Raw genomic sequence first — 17,130 nt, 5'->3', positions numbered from 1 at the left:
GCAGTAAGAGGCTTGTTACACTAAAATAAAAAAAACAGAAAAAAAAAAAGCAGAGATGGAGAATAGGTATCAGTTGATTTAGGATAGCGCGGTAAGTCCTCTGCTTTGCTGTGGAGTATTTCAGTTTTCATTTGATAGCCGGGACATAATAGAAAAAGAGAAAGAGTGATAAACTGAAATGTTGAAAAGGAGATGGACAAAAGGAATACCTTTCTTTAAAGATGATGCAGAGAGTCTGAAAGAAATTATAGGAAAAAATAATCTGCTTTGTCTTTCAGAAGTCATTGGCTCTGTATTTCGTTGATGAAAATACTCCCTTGAAGAAGCAGATTTTCAAAGTTACTGCTAGAAGCAGAAGCAGGACTATGCTATTTCTTTAAGGGACCAACTTCTTCATATTTAATTTCCACATATGTTTCAGCATTTATAGATGTGAACGTTGATTAAATTCAATTTTAAGCTTGAATAGTTGCATGTTGGCCAAAAGCAAGTTTCTTTTTATTCATTTAATTTTGAAGTGCAAACCTGTGTAGTGTTGGTTAGTTACATAAATCACAGAACAGAAACATTGCCACTTGAGCTGTAAAATTAATGAGCACAGCTCCAAGCCTAAGTATTCATCAGTGAAGGACTACATGAGGAGGAGGAAGTACACACTGCAGTAAGGTTTGAGTGGTTCTGCCTAAAAAGAGCAGACAATTTCATGAAAAGTTCAAGAACAGAAAAAGACCAAATTGTCAGACTGCATGAATAATTCATCATCCTTTGTAAAGAAACCATCTGGCTGACAACAGTGTTAGTCAAGCCACTGAGAACACATTTGCAGACAGTATTTTAAAATCAGGACCAGAGGGTTCCAACAGAACAGCAGTGAATCTTCATGTACAAAATACATGTATTCAGGTGACTTTAATGCTCTACTTTCAATCTCTATAATTTTCTTGTCTAAGATGTTAGATAGCTACAAGCTTGAGATCTCATTTTATATTGTATTTTCTGCTGAAAATTTGGTCAGACAAAATGTGGTTTTACACATATGTGTGTTTTGCTTTTTAGCATTAAGATGTGCTTTTTTAAACCTTGATATATATTACCTTCACTTTCAAGAAAATTGAAAGGTACTCTTCAACCATAGTTAAAAAACTCTACAGGTTAAACAAGAGAAAAAAGTAGGAAAAAGAAGACTAAATATCTACTCAAAATATATAAAAATAAGGTCTTACAAGAGCTCTTTAAAGATACCTTTGGACCATTTAACTGAAACAAAGAAGAATTTCATGCAGTCGCATAGGGTCCAAAGCTTTTAAGCTGATAGAAATGGTTATGTTCAGACACCATGTTCTGAGAAATGACTATTTACATCTGATAAGGAAAGACAAGGTGAAAGAATAGGGTCATGGGGATGTGAAATTCAAGAAAATGGTGAAATAATAGGCAAGAAAGAAGTGAATTAAAAAAGTGATAGGAGCCTGAAGTAAGCAGTATAATACAGCAAAGCCTGCAGGAAGGGCAAGAAAGGGATAAAGACCTTGGTTAGCTCATTTAAAGCAGAGAAAAAAGAGTTGATGTGAGAGTGGAAAAGATCTAGAAGAGAGGAGAATAAATCCTAGCAATTTGTATACACAGATTAGAAAAATTATTTTATTAAATTCAGTAATAAATTTAAGCCTGCAAGCAATATCTGCAGATTTTTTGCTAGCTACAGGTAACAAAAGCTGTGACTTAAACTGGTATGCTGAGAAACTGATTCCAGTGGTGATGATTCAACAGTGTGTAAGTAGTGCCATGAAACTTTGGTCCCTGGCAGATCAGAGGGTTTTGACCTTGTAGAGGGATAATACAATATTATCTGCTAAATTCAGGGGGGAATACAAAAAGATAGGAAAATATATGTATGCCATATTAAGAAGTCAGAAAAAAGTGATTACTCGAAGAAGTGGCTTGCCAAATGTATAGAAGGCATTGATACAAAACCAGGTTTTTTTACATTTTTTCCACTGTTTTTTTCTGTCTGCATTTTTTATTACCCCATGGTTTTGTTTTTTGTTGTTTTTTTTTTTTGTGTGTGGTTTTTGTTTGTTTGTTTTGGCTTTGGTTTTGGGTTTGTTTTTTTTATTTTGGTTGGTTGGATTTCGGTTGTTTGTTTTTTGTGATAAAACACCTGTCTTACAGTGATACTGAATTGAATTATTCCTCTCAAAATGTTAATGTTACAAATAAAAAAAAGCAAAATATACTATCCTACAAGGACAAGATCTAAGTGTGTTTTTACAATTGAAGATTTAAATTATTTGTCCAAATTGCAGTGAGATAATTAAGGTTACTATGCTCTCCCAGAATATTTGTGATGTAATGTTTCAGTAGTGGGGAAGTAATAATTAAATACAGCTGGAAGATACTCACACTTTGTTAATGATGCCAAGTAACATCTAGTCACTTTCCTTGTTTGCCTAATCTAAACTTCATATAATACTTATCCACACTGCAGTACCTGCACAGGTCCTTGTCGTGCATATCTGTGTCAGGGAGGAATAGGATCCCCTAAGCAGGTGCTGGCTGCAGCATGCTTTCCTGGAGAATGGTGCATGGAAAGGTAAAAGGAGTGCAGTTGCATTAGATGTCAGCAATATTAAAGCAAAAATCTGATCCATTTTTTAAAGTGAAGAAATTCACAAAGGGGGTGGCTGTGGCACACCTCTTTAGAGGAATCCTTTTACCAAAAACTTATAGTTCATTTAAGGAACCTAGATAGTAGGTGAAAGACAGAAGCAGTGAGATGAACTGATGGGGTTTTTACCTGGATCCTCAAGAGTTATGTGATTTGGTAACTTAGGGAAAGATATGGTAGCAAAAAACCACAACAACTTAGGGAAAGATATGCTCTAAATTTTCGGCACTCACTTTGTTTACCCATTGATTTCTTTCACAAAACTTGTGATGTTATGGCACTAGGAAATCATATTTATGGTTGTTCTCTGGGCAAAAGTACACCATTGTCATTGTTAATTTTACAAAATCTTTTGGGCTTTTTTTCTTTACCAGATTTATGTTAACCCTTATGAGGATTTAGAGTCTATCTTTTATTTTCTTATATTTCTTATTATCTCAATTGAGCCACAAATTTCTCCATACATATTTCATTTTATAGTAGCTTTGCTGTAATGTTTTAAACTACAACTGTTAATGCGTAATAAATATGTTATCTTCTTTTTGGAAAATTATCAGTTATTTTTATATGTCTTTCCTGGCATATGTCTTTCTTTTTATATGTCTTTATTGGTCATAATTAATAAATTAATAGTTCAGAAAGGACATAGACTTATAAATTATATATTGGGAGTATACAAGCACAAACAATGTTGGATTAGTAATATCTAAAGTATGCCATCAGCATTATTACCCATTTTGTCTGATAAAATTCTGTTTATATTGTTATGATTAAAATAGGATTTTTTTATGAGGCTGAAATATATGATTGTGGTAATGAGTTTTTAAATAGGCTGAAAGGTTTCTTGCCTCTTCAAATCATTGTCAAATCTTCTGAACATTACAAAAATCCTAAGCACAAAGGCACATTTACTTAGGATGTTTTACCTTCTGATATATTTGTCAGTCCTTACCATCTTCAGAACATTTTGCCAAAGCAGAGTTAAAATCAGCAAGGGAAAGAGCTTTAAATTGCTTAAGTCACTTTAAGCTTGTGTGCAAATGAACACCTTCTTTTCATTTTCAAATGGTGATTTATATGCAACATTCTCCCCCTTTCTCTAATCCCAGTTTCACTAAGGTTAACCTAAGATTTAGGTAACATCCTAGTCATTTCAGCCACATTGATAGAATACATCTGCTGTATTTTATGAGACCAAGTCTCTCCGGGTTTTTTTTGTTTGGTTTTTTTTAAACTTCTTATGTCGATGATGATACAATGGGGATCAAGTAACCCTACAAATTTCACAGAGTCATTCAAGGAATTTTTATATGGCATTGATTTGCAAATGAGAGGTGGTAGAATAAGATTATTACTATGGATGGTTTTAATTTCTTAAAGTTATTTACCAGAATTGTCAAAACCATAGTTGTATCCACAAAAAAAGAGCCGTTGGGAATATGTCCTGCTGTTTTTTCTTATAATGTAAAAAAATTACTTTTGCCTGTAGCTCAGCATTTCCAGTGAATCCTTAAGTACTTCAATCACTACTGGAAGAAAATACAGTTATTGAAATGCAACAAATGGTCCAGTAAAAGCAGTATCTGCAAATAGAAGTGCAATGATTACTTTTTTGAACATGGTGAGGTGATAAGTTTTTATTTATTTGTTTATCTTTCCATCTCAGGGAAAAGCGTTTTATATATTAACTTGACATTGTGTGTAAAATGGAAGAGGGAGAGGGTAGCAACATTTATTATTTTCTTCCTGTTGTAATTAGTTGCACTGATTTCTAAAGCCTTATCATGATATTTTCAAGAATGGACCCAGACCATTTGTCAAAAAAAGCACAAGCCTTCCCACCACTTGTTAGTTGTCAAAAGCTTGCTAGGATGTCATGCCATTTAATGAAAGTGGACTTGAGCACAGTCCAGAAAAATAAACAAATGGATTTTCCAGTTCAATATTTACAGCGTTCAGGTATTTTCTAGCTCTGTACATTTGTCGCATGAAGTTGGATGTCAATGGCAACTTAAGGCGCTGTACTGCATTTGCAATTCAAGGAAACTGGGTTCAGAGGCTGAAACTTTCTTAAACACTCCAATAGATTTTTTACCCACTATACTTACTACACTTCTCTTTGTGCATATTTCAAATTCTGAGGATCTCCCTATCTAACTGACTTTGCATGTGTGTTTGATAACACAATATCTATAGAGAGAAACTGCCTAAGGAAGGTCAGTTCCTTACACTAGTCTCCGGGAAGTGTAGGAGACAGCTCCTGCAAACTCAATCGTATTAAAAGCAGCATGTATCAACTGTAAGGGGAACATTCACTCTTTACAAGGATTTTGTAGAAATAATGTGAGATCTGTTGGCTTTACAGTTAATAGGGAATATATAGTCTCACAGTCACTCTCTATTCAACTTCTGCTATCTCCAATGTCCAAATAATTTATTACCAAAGTCTATATTCATAAGCATAATGCCATTTCCTAAGGATATTAATGCAATCTATGATATTTAATCAGATTCAAGGGATTTTTCTGTGCTGCTTTTGGCTAGGGTAGAGTTAATTTTCTTCACAGTAGCTAGTATGAGGTTATGTTTTGGATTTGTCTGGAAAGAGGGATGTTTTCATTTTGTCTGAGCAGTGTTTATACAGAGTGGAGGCCTTTTCTGCTTCTTACTCTTCCCTATCAGCAGGTAGGCTGGGGATGCACAAGAAATTGGCATGGGACACAGCCAGGACAGCTGACCCCAACTGACCAAAGGGATATCTCATACCATACGGCATCATGCTTAGCAATAAAAGCTGGGGAAAGAAGAAGGAAGGCAAAGATGTTTGCTATTTCAGCATTTTGTCTTCATGGAACGTTACTTGTTTTGCTTTACTTGCAGGTGTGGCTTTTACTGTATTTATTAAACTGTTTTTAATTCAACCCATTATTTTTCTCACTTTCAACCTTCTGATTGTCTCCCCCATCCCACTCAGGGGCAGTGACTGAGCAGCTGTGTTACTTATGTTACTACTCAGTTACTTGCTGGGGTTAAACCATGACTATCTAACAGTTTCACCATGTTCTAGCTGGAAATCTGTGATACGCACATGTACAGCTGAGTTATCTAACATGCCCCAATATTTTCTTTGCCTCTCTCTACTCTTTCACCTCTCTGCAGCAACTTTGGCTCCTAGATGCTGTGAAATCACCTGATGCTTCAGTTGTACAAATATACAATATAGTACAAGGCAAGCAGCCACAAAATATTGTGTTCTGTACATGGAATTGACTGCCTGTTTCTCTTTTGGTTTCCACCTTTCAAAGAAAGAACCCATAAAGAAACAGCGTGACAGAGCCTGAGATGGAAAGTCTTATGATGAATATGCTTCCACCATCCTCTTGCAGATGTGAAAAAAAGTTGATTGAGGCTAGGCTGTTTGATTCATTGTGCTTATTTTGACTGCTGTGGAAAGATAGCTTGAACCAAACTTGTCATCCTTTTATGGGAAGTGACAGAATTGCTGCATACCTGTCATGAGAAACTAAAGCTTCTTCTTGGCTTATGTAACAGAAATAAGCCTGCTGTATTTCAAATAATGCTGTTTCTTTCTTTCTTATTATTTTTTTCTTATTTTTCATTCCTAAAAATTCCAAATGTATTGAAATTCTTAGGTGTTTAAAGTACTATCATGTATTATAGTGTGCACAGACACTATATATAGGGTTTATAGCTCTCTGTATGTAGGGTATCTATGTCTATCTGTGTATCTATAGCTATGAAGGGTGTATAGATAGGTATATACATAGTGTGTATATATATGCAGTATAACCTATATTGCTTAATTTACTTTGACCACTTAAGCATTTCAATATATCTATAGCAAGTGTATAAAAATACATATAGAGACAGAGGACATATCTAAGTGAACATTTTCAAAATTACTTACCCTGCAAACTTTGAGTCTAAATTTGAGGTTTAGTAGTCTTTGTAACAATTCTGATTTGATTCTGGAGAGAGGCTTGTGCAGAAAACTTCCAAGGGCTTGTAAAAGGTGCATGTTACAGAAATATTTGTATTAGGTTTAGGAAATAAAAAAAAAAGAAATTGCACTGAATCACACATTTACTTTACTCTAAAAGAACTTAATCCACTGTAAAACTCTGTACATTGGCGTAAATGGAAATCAATTGTATCGATTTTTGAGGAAGTTGGTGTACTGCTGCCATTTCAAAACTCAATTAAACACTGTGTTTAGTGATAAGGTCATTAACTGACCAATAAATTCACCTAAGGCACAAAATTTACAATTTTGCACAATGTATTCTATGCAAATGAATTAAAAGAAAAAGTAATGTATTTGGTAATATTAGCCCTAAGGCAAATTTGCATTACAAACAGAAGAATCTTGTATCTCAACAGAGTATGAAAATTTTATCTGGATAGGGTCCATAAGTGCTAATGGAACTAGTCTTTCATAATATCTACTGTAACAGCCCTAAGGTTAGGCACAAGAACTATCAAACAGCCCATTTATTTATATTGTGTATTTGATATAAGTGGCAAGGTTTTTGTGGTAGTGGTGGTGGTGGTATTGGGCATTGCAGGGTTAGCTTCCGTGAGAAGACACTGGGGTCTGATCTCACAGTGGACTCCAACGGACTTGAAGGACACAACTGAACCCTTGAGCCAGGCTGGTGGAACTCATTTTCTAACATATTAAAAAAATGGGGAAAAATGGTGTATGGTAGCTGTGTGAGAGAGGAGTGAGAGAAAAGTGAGAAAAACGGCCTACAGACATCAAGGCCAGTGAAGGACAAGGAGGAGCTGAAGCAGAGAGTCCCCTGCAGCCCATGGAGGTCCATGGTGGAACAGATATCCACCTGCAGCCCAGGGGGGCCCTGATGATGCAGCAGGTGGGCATATCCTAAAACAGGCTGCAGCCCCTGGAGAGCCTGTGCTGGAGCTGGCTCTTGTTTGGACTTGTGGCATCATGGAAAGGAACCCACACAGGAATAGGTTTTCTGACAGGAGCTGCAGCTTGTGAGGGAAACACAAGTCCTTCAGCCTCTTCCTGAAGGACAGCACCCTGCAGAAGGGACACATGCTGGACCAGTCTGTTCATGAAGGACTGCACCCTGCAGAAGGGACACGTGCTGGACCAGTCTGTTCGTGAAGGACTGCACCCTGCAGAAGGGACACATGCTGGAGCAGTCTGTTCCTGAAGGGCTGCGCCCTGTGGAAGGGACACATGCTGGAGCAGCTTGTGAAAAACTGAAGCCAATAGGAAAGACACACATTGCATGAGTTCATGAACAGCTGTATGCTGTAGGGGTGACCCAGTGCTGGAGAAGGGAAAGAGTGCGAGGAGGAAAGGCAGGAGAGAGGAGCTGTTACAGACTGAACACAACCTCCCATCCCTCATCCACCTGTGTGGCCCAGAGCAAGAGAATTAGAGGTAGAAGAGCTGTGGATGAAGGAGCAAAGTTGGCCCTCAGCTGGGAAGAAGGGCTTTTAATTATTTTTTATCTTTATTTCTCACCATCCTACTCTATTTTTAATTAGTAATGAATTAATTTCACACAGTTTCAGAATGGTTTAATTTGGAAGGGACCTTAAAGATATCTAGTTCCAACCCCCAAGCTGTGTTTTTTTTCCCCAAAATTTTCCCCAAGTCTGTTTTGTCCATGTGCGATTTTCCTGTCTTTTCCTCAAGCCATAAACTTTTCCATCTTATTTTTCCCCATGTCCTGCTGAGGAGGAGGAGCGAGGTAGCATTTTGGTAGGCCCCTGGCAACCAGCCAAGATCAAACCACCATGGATAGGCTTCGTGTCTGTGGCTGTTTCTGAAGTAAAGCAGTGTGTATTCATGGTGAACAGAAAGCAAACAGTAAGTGGTATTCTGATGTCAGAGAACTTGACAGCTCAGACTGTGTAAACGCGGCTGTTCTTCTCCTACTCACCAGTAATTGGTAGCTAGTGGTGCATGAGATTTTTTTTGTCTCTAAGATTCCTCCTTAAGAATCACTAGGGAACGCGAACTAGGAAAACTAGTTGGGAAGATAATGACATTGTGGGAAATTCCACTGTGCTATAAACCATGTTTTTATGCAAACGCTTCAGCTTTGAACCTGAAGTCTAGAATGTTCACTTGCAACTGGGTCCACAGAGCAAAATATTGTAGAATTAATAAAATATTCTGTAAGCATATTTCTGAAAGACGGAATTTCCTTTTAGATACAGGAACTGAAGATGAGCTCTGGGAATCCAGCTCATGCTGAAGAAGAAAACACAGTCATGTCTCCGATGTTTTGCTTCTTCCACAAAAAACCCAAACCCTGAACAAACACGAATTAACTTAATGCCTCTCCAGACGTTATGTTAAGTATAAGGCCCTCTCTTCTTTTCAAAATACACCTATATTATACTTTTCTTTAGGAGTGGGCTCTAGATCTTGTATGAGGAGAGCATTTTTTAATGTTATGTGCATGAATGTAAGTTCAGGTACACTTTTCCTTAAACATTTTGTTTTCAAATTATCTTCCAAAGGATTTTATGTCTTCTTAAGCAGAGTACAGGACTTGAAGTGCTCAGCTGTTTTTTTAGATATGAATTTTCAAGTTTTCCCATTTGATTTGTCAGCAATCCTCTCTCATCCTTTTAAGACTACCCATCCAGCTGAAAAGTAACTGGTGTCATCTGCAGTTGAAGCATCTAGGATTCAGTGCAGGTATTGCTTTCTGCCATTCTTACTTACTTTTCCTCCTTTGGCCTCACACTATGTACTATCCTATAAATGCCACTATTTTCTCTCATGGTTTTTAGGAACAACTCGCATAATTTTTGTATTTTCTCTTTTATCAAGCAGCAGTACTTTTGTGAACATTACCACCGAATTTTCCTGAACTATTTTACATAGGCTGCATTTTCAGAAAGGCTTATGCTGTTAAATGGTACCACATGGAGGCCCCTGAAGGCTGTGTGGTTTCCTGATTAAGCTGTCTCCTTCCAGAATTGCTCCTTTTTTATTTCTTTTTTTTTTTAACTCTGTGTAATTTTGTTACTGATACTTGATTCAGTTTTGTTGTTCTGATTGAATGGTCTTTGGAAATGGTTGGCATAATTTTTTCCCTTGTGAATTTGAACTTTATTCACCTGTAATAGGTTTCCAGGCTTTCTCAATGAGTTTCAGAAGTTACCAGAGATGCCAGACAAAGCTGAATTGATCTAGAGGTGATTTCTAGGCTGAATGGTAGTTTACTTCCTCTTTGTCAGGTGTTGTCATTAAAAAAAACCCAACAAAACCAAAACCAAGAATCTGTGAGAGACATTAATTCCCATAATTTATGTTCTGTGTAATGATATATAAATATTTTATATGAGCAATAGAAATAAGGTACCGTTTTACTTTGTATAGTTATTGCAAGACAAACTTTAAAAATAGATTTGAAATACATTCTCCAAAAGTTGAAATGCTAAATCATAGCAGTATTTTAAAGGGAGGTGACTATGTCCAATGTGAATGTTGAAAAGCTAATGTTGTCACAACAATATCAAGTGATGAGGTAAGAAAAGACTCAAATGGTTACATATTCCACTTCCAAAAGGTTAGTTTTCAGAGTCAGGCTTTGCTTCTTTTTTCAAGGGAAAATTTTCTTTAGAAAATCTTTGCAACAGCTGGTTCCTGAAATGTGCTTCATCATGCATTTCCTGCAGGTTGCCTAAAAGAAAGAAGAAATGGCTTTATCGGGAAAGGATTTTGGATTTGTTTTCTGTACCTTTCTTTTAGTATTTGATTGCATCAGTCAAGTTAAAGTGCTTAATCTTTTAATTTTATTTTTATTTCTCTGTGGTTCAGTATCTACCGAGCCACTACGTAAGAAAAGAAAGGAAATGTTGGGTAGGTTTTACTTAAGTTGGGTAGGTCACTTAAGTGACTCAATTCCTTAGTAAATGCAGCCTTGGAAAAAGAGCTATGTAACATTGTTCCCATACAGAGAATGTGAATGAATAATAATAATAAAAAAATAAAAACTAATAATAAAAACTAATGAAGCAACTTTGACTTATTTTGATGATTTTTTTTTTTTTTATTAATCTGTATTGAGGCATAACAACTGAAGTAGAAATCCTATTACAGGAGTTTCCCAGACAGACTTCTACAGAGAAGAGCTATTTCCTTCAGCAGGAATACATTTTGAATGAAAATCACTGATGTTTATCTAGAAAGAGGTTTTAGACCTAGAGTGTCTACTAATTTATTGAAATTCCTTAAGTGAAGAATATCACCTTCAGAAGTACTTTGTAATAAAATTTGTGATATTTTAGAACTTATCTGAATGAATTTCCTTGCAGTTGCAATGTTTCAAAAAGATAATAAATTTTTACATGATGACATTAAGCTACAATTTCTCCATAGGCTGTAACATGAATTGCAAAAAGTGCATACTTTAAAGCCATTAAAATGAGAAGAGCTTGCCTGAAGCTATATCTGTGTGTTCTTTAATAATATCTAGTTTTTAATCTGTGCATGAGTAGCTGATTTCTAAAAAGTAATACTGCAGCCAATTAACACTGGCTAAGGTATACTATAAATCTGAAGATAATGAGATGGAATGTGTACTAATACATTTGCATAGCATTATTCTTTAATAATTCTTAGATTTGGTCAAACGTGTGCTGATTAGAAAATGTAACAGATTTTTCAAATATTAATAAATACATGTTTTCAACTCCAGCAGTGGTATTTGTGGAGCTAAATTCTTTACCCGGGGAGGTTTTCATAATTTAAGAATAGTTCTGTTCATTTTGGTGCACTTTCCATCTTGCTGATGAGGTATGACAAATGTAATCCTTTGCTAATGTTAATTTAATTTTCTCAGAAATATATAATAGTGTTTGCTTCCGTTGTTGACATGGAAGAAATCACCAAGGAAACAGGACAGTATATTTCCTGCTGCACAGCAGTGTAGTCCTAACTCCACTGCATGAAATTTATACTGCTTTCTAAGTATTACCATGATTAATAGGCTAATAGGGTAAGCCCCATATTTCAGTACTAAAGCAGAGTGAAATCACATACAAAGCTTAGCTGAACTGAGTTATATGACCAAGCAGAATGATGCACTTGCCTTTTTACTATTATTTTATTACAAGTGACATCCTGATCTTCCTCTTTATCTTTTTCCCCACCTCTGCAGAAGTTATGAAGTTAAATAAATCTAACCAACTCTTTTGTTGCCCAGTAGATGAAACAACTGACTTTATTTTTTTAGGACTCAAGTCTGCTCTGGAGCTGATTTCTGTTTTTTTATCTACATGAAAACATCAGGAAAGGTGGTGTAATACTAGCTCAAGTAGCTAGATTCAAAACACATTCTGTTTTTGCTTATGATGACAAAGCACTTTGAGAGGCGGGGTGGAAGGAGCTGCCTGTTATTTTGCTGCTGACCCTTTTTTCTTCTCTGTCTGCCAGCATTGATCACAGCAGCAGAGACTTTTCCTCTCTCATGCCGCCAGTTAATAAAAACTTTCCTTGCTTTCAACATCTGTCCTTGGGGAAGGTAGAATGGATTAGGGGAAGTCTGTAGGTTCAGGGTAATTTTTATTATCAAAGTAAAGATGCAGAGCTTAGAGCTTTGAGGTAGAAACAAACATATAGAAAGGGAGAAAGCTCCCAAAGAGAATTTTAGAAAGCAGCAAAAAAGGCGTGGAAATGAAATATAATCAAGGATGAGCACCCTTTAACTCCTGTGACCTGTGTGGTTTTCAGGCACTTTAAATCCCGCTGGTGTGGTGGGGCCATAGTAGTGTGTCACTGGGAAGCCTCGCAAGCCACAGTGGTTCTTCAGGGGCATATGGGTAGTCCATAGAGCAGTACTACTCTTATGCAGGCATTGCTTTTTCTTACCTGTAGAACTTGTGATATATATGTAATATATGGTTTGACAGTCATAGAAATATACGATTCTGGTATTTGCCTCGTACAGTCAGAAAGGCCTGGTTTTATTGACTTAGGTATTTTTTTATTTAAAGGCAAAGTCAATGTTTCAAAGTGTTTGCCACAGTTTTCTTGCCTCAGGTTATACATTTCCCTTGCTTTGTAGCACACATTGTAATATTTATTTACTTTAATGTATCAGTCTTCTAGTTATTATTTGTTTCTGTCATTTCCATGGGGGCAGGAATGCCTGCATCCTGCATCATTAGCAAGTATTTGTACCTGACCTAGAAATAAATTTAAAAAATTAAAAAAAAAAAATGCTTTTAGGACACTGGTTAAATATCTTCTGACTTCTACACCTTAAATCTGTATGGTAAGTAATCAAAAAGGGAGGTCAAAACTTCCTAATAATAAAGGAAAAACACTGAAACTTTTGTGAGTTAAAGATGCTCAGATCATGACTGTAGGTGCCTGAAGAGCACTCACAGAGACAGGCCAGCTGGCTCTGAGGCCAATGCAGCCATTCAGTTTCTTCCTCTGACAGGTCTCACATACGGCAGAAGATTTTGCCTTGTATTTTCACAAATGAAGCAACAGTACTCTCTCTTCTCTGCCCCTTTTTGATTGTGGCAGCTAATTTCTATTTTCTGTGATTACATTTCAAACTAAAGGATCTCGTAATGTTGCAGTTTAGATTCAGTGTTGCTCTCTGGAAATGAACTTGACAATCTTTGGGCTTTAAACTGTGATGGAAAACACTATTACTGAATAGTTTAAAATCAATAAGGTTTACTGCAGAGCTTTACCTTCTGTTGTACAAACAACAAGTTATGTGAGAGGTCTTTACAAAGAAAGATATTGATGTTAACCTTCTGAATAAGGTAATGGCTGGACAACGTGTCATCAAGGAAAATCTATTCAGTTGTTCAACCTATTTTAATTCAGATAACCACATAGCATACCTAGAGCTTTGAAAAAATCTCAAAGTTTGTTTGTTTGTTTTTGTAAAATAATTGTTGTTAAATTATAACTGAAAAAAAGTTCCTTTAAAAGTCATCAATGTGTATTAAAAAAGTACTCCATATATGTTCCTTTCAATATCTGCTGCACTTTTGCACTTCCACCAGAGAATGTGAATTTTAATAAAATAGCATGACTGTCATACCATCAGTGGAATGACGTTTTAAAGGATTGTTCTTCAGTGTTGATCAGCAACACATTGATCTACAAACAAAAGTTCAGAGGAGATCTAAACCTAGACAGGAGGAGGAAAGAGTCAATTAGTTGAAGATTTTTAGTTTGCAACAGAATCAACTGAAGAAAGGCCTGATAACAGTCTTAAAAATTATAAAAGCCTGCTTCAAAGAAGAAGGAAATAAATCAGTTCTTCATGTCCAGTGTAGATAAGACAAGAAATAATTGGTTTGAATTTCAGCAAGAGAGATTTAGTTTAGACATTAGGAAAAACGTACTAATAGAAAGAATAGATAAGAACTGCAATAGTTTGCCTGTGGGTGCTATTGAATCTCTACTGCTAAAGGTTTTTCAGAAGAGCATACGCTGTCATGAATGACACTGGTATTTTACTGGTTTCTTCCCACAAGACCACTTGCTAAATAACCTTTGAAGGTCCATTTCCGCCCTTTGACTTTAATGCTACAATTGATACAAGCCTGTGACTGACCTGAAAACTACAAAGAAAATCCTCATAATAATTAGACTTTCCCTTGATCCAATCTAAATCTGAATCTTGAAATGGAAGGATTGAAAGAACAGAGCAACAGTAAGAACCAAGTGACTAGGCAGTTTATCAGGTTAAAACGCTTTGTGAGTGGAATGAATGAGTCACAGGGAAGGACAAAACGGTCAGGCATACAACAAAGTCAGGAAGGAAAAAAAAATCACATGCTTTTGGGGAAAAGAAACTACCTTATTTCTGTGAAAGTAGTGGATGGTTCTGAGGAGAGTGTATTGCTATGTTCCTTCTCTGATTTCCAGTTTGGAATAAGATAAACAGTATTTATGCAAATTTTCTCAATGCTAGTTCCTGCTAGAGAATTTGCTTTATTGTCTTCCTCCCCTTACCCCCTTAAGTATTTTTAAAGTTTCTATATTTCAAGAAAACAAATGGGAGAGAAAGAGACACAGAATGCATTCTTAAAAAGCATTTGCTCTGATAGTTTTGGGCAGGAAGAGATTTGATTAAAAATAAGTACAATTTTTCATTTTTAAATCATAGCTTAACTGTACATCAGGACTTTCCAGTGCTGTAACCTTTAACACCACAGCAGCTCTAGCCTGCTCTGCTTCTCCCAGGCTGTGATACTAACTCTACAGCTCTTCAGGCATTAACCAGTTTGTGCCAGCACCCTGTATAATCATTGTTAAACCCCTCTGAGGGCTAGAATCACAGTAGACTGAAGCAGTATATTATGACTGTAATACTGACAGTGAGATTTACTATTAGGGCTCTGCAGTGTGTCCATAGTTTCAATTTTTTTTTTAATTGTATTATATAAACCTTTCTGTTTTCTGTTTTTTCCAGTTGCAGGCATTATATGCTTATATTTTGAATCTAGATTTTTTTCTGCCTTTTTTCTCTCTCTGATGCGCAAGCAGATTAAGGAGGGAAAAGGAAAGGAAAGGCGCAAATTCTCAACACTAATCTCTTCTTTAAAGAGGAGGTGGGGGAACGGGAGAGAAATTGTGAGCATTTTGAGATATAACCACCTACATTTTTTGTTGCCTCCAGCCCTACTGTATAACTGATTGTCAAATGTTCACCTCCATCTAAGTTTCTCAGGATTTAGAAAAACACAATATTATAGCAAACAGCTCAGTATCTGTATGCACAGGGTGAGGGGGTTTTGTCTGTTGGGTGTTCCCTTTTTTAGTGAGGGTTTCTTTTATTTTTTTAAAATCTCTACTGGAAAACCAGGGGGACTTTTTCCTTTGTAAACATGACTTAAGTCTGTATAATTTGGCTCAATAAAGCTTTTTATGACAGTTACCTATTTTAGAAATTTTAAGATTTATTATTTGTTTATTTTTATTTCTTAAGCTTTATTTTACACAGAAAGTGTTTTGTTTTGTGCAGTCACTAGTTACTGCTGACTGCAAAGGGACTGAGAGAAGAATATTGCTGTGCCTACAAGGATGAAGGGGAAGGAAAAGCAACAATTTCTTTCGGATGGGTTGCTGTGAGTCAACCAGAGATTTGGTGATGGTCTTTGCGTTTCAAGGGTGAAGCTTTCAGAAAAAAAAAAAAGGAAGAAAACCCTCTATTATAGATCTAAATTGGCTTATATTTAACTGCAATCTTTTCTTGCTTTTTAATATTGAAAACATAAGGTCAAATAAAACAAAATTCAAAACTACCCCTTAACCTTTTTGATAGGCTTACATGCTGCTGTGCTGCTTCAAGAATAGAACACATTTTTTGCCACAGATTAACCTCAGATGCAACTGCTGTTACTCAATGTACTCTATACTGTGTTGCTAAACTGGTAATTGAAGGGAAACAACAGGAAATGAAGGGAGCAAAACTCTTATTTCCAAGTACACAGAGAATATAAAGAATTGAGAATCATGTATTTAAATTTATTATGTTGCATTAAAAGTTTTAAACATAAATTGAAAATATTTTTTTCCAATTCCCCCCAAACAAGTAAATAATTTTTATTATTGCTGCTTTATAAGTCTATTGTACAAACAAAACAGCAATAATTCTTCTAGTAAACAATGAAGATTACTGTGTGACTGTATGATGCAAAAAAGAGCATTAGAATTAATGTAAGGTTATATGTTGAATATTGAAAATATTTTCTAAAAATCTTTAAAGCCAACCGATTACTCAGAATACACTGCATTGTCAGAACTAGTTATTTTTATTTTTGTATAGATATCCTTTATTTTTATTGCATTGAATGAAGTATAGTCTGTGTGCCAGCCAGCTTCAGTGTCGGTCTCACAGGCAGTAGCTCTATTCCAAGGCTGAGCATTTCTTCCTTGGCACTCTGCTCCTCTGTGATGATGTCCAGATGTATTCTTCCCTCCCTGTCATGTGTGTTGTTCCTGCCCCTCCCACCTACTGCTGAGGGGTTTTACAGACAACTTTCAGGGCAGGCTGTCTGTCGTGGTTTAAACCCAGTCAGCCACAAATCATGCAGTCGCTCTCTCACTCCCCGCCTTGCTCTCCCCCTACTCCCAGAGGAACGGAGAGGAGAATTGAAAAGAATGCAACTCCCACGGATTGACATAAGAACAGTTTAGTAACTAAGGTATAACACAAACCACTACTGCTACCACCAATAATAATAATGATAAGGGAAATAACAAGCGAAAAGAATACAACACCTCACCACCCGCTGACCGATAACTCATCCCACCCCCCCACCCCGTGACCGAGCACTGACCGATACCTAGTCCAACCCCACAGTCCACTAGCCCTTCCAGGTAACTCTCAGTTACATCTTGGGCATGATGTGCTGTGATATGGAATACTTTGGTCAGTTTGGGTCAGGTGTCCTGTCTCTGCTTC

The sequence above is a fragment of the Lathamus discolor genome, chromosome Z (genome assembly GCF_037157495.1).
Source record: "Lathamus discolor isolate bLatDis1 chromosome Z, bLatDis1.hap1, whole genome shotgun sequence".
Classification (NCBI taxonomy): Eukaryota; Metazoa; Chordata; class Aves; order Psittaciformes; family Psittacidae; genus Lathamus; species Lathamus discolor.
Note: the sequence above shows the minus strand (reverse complement) of the source record.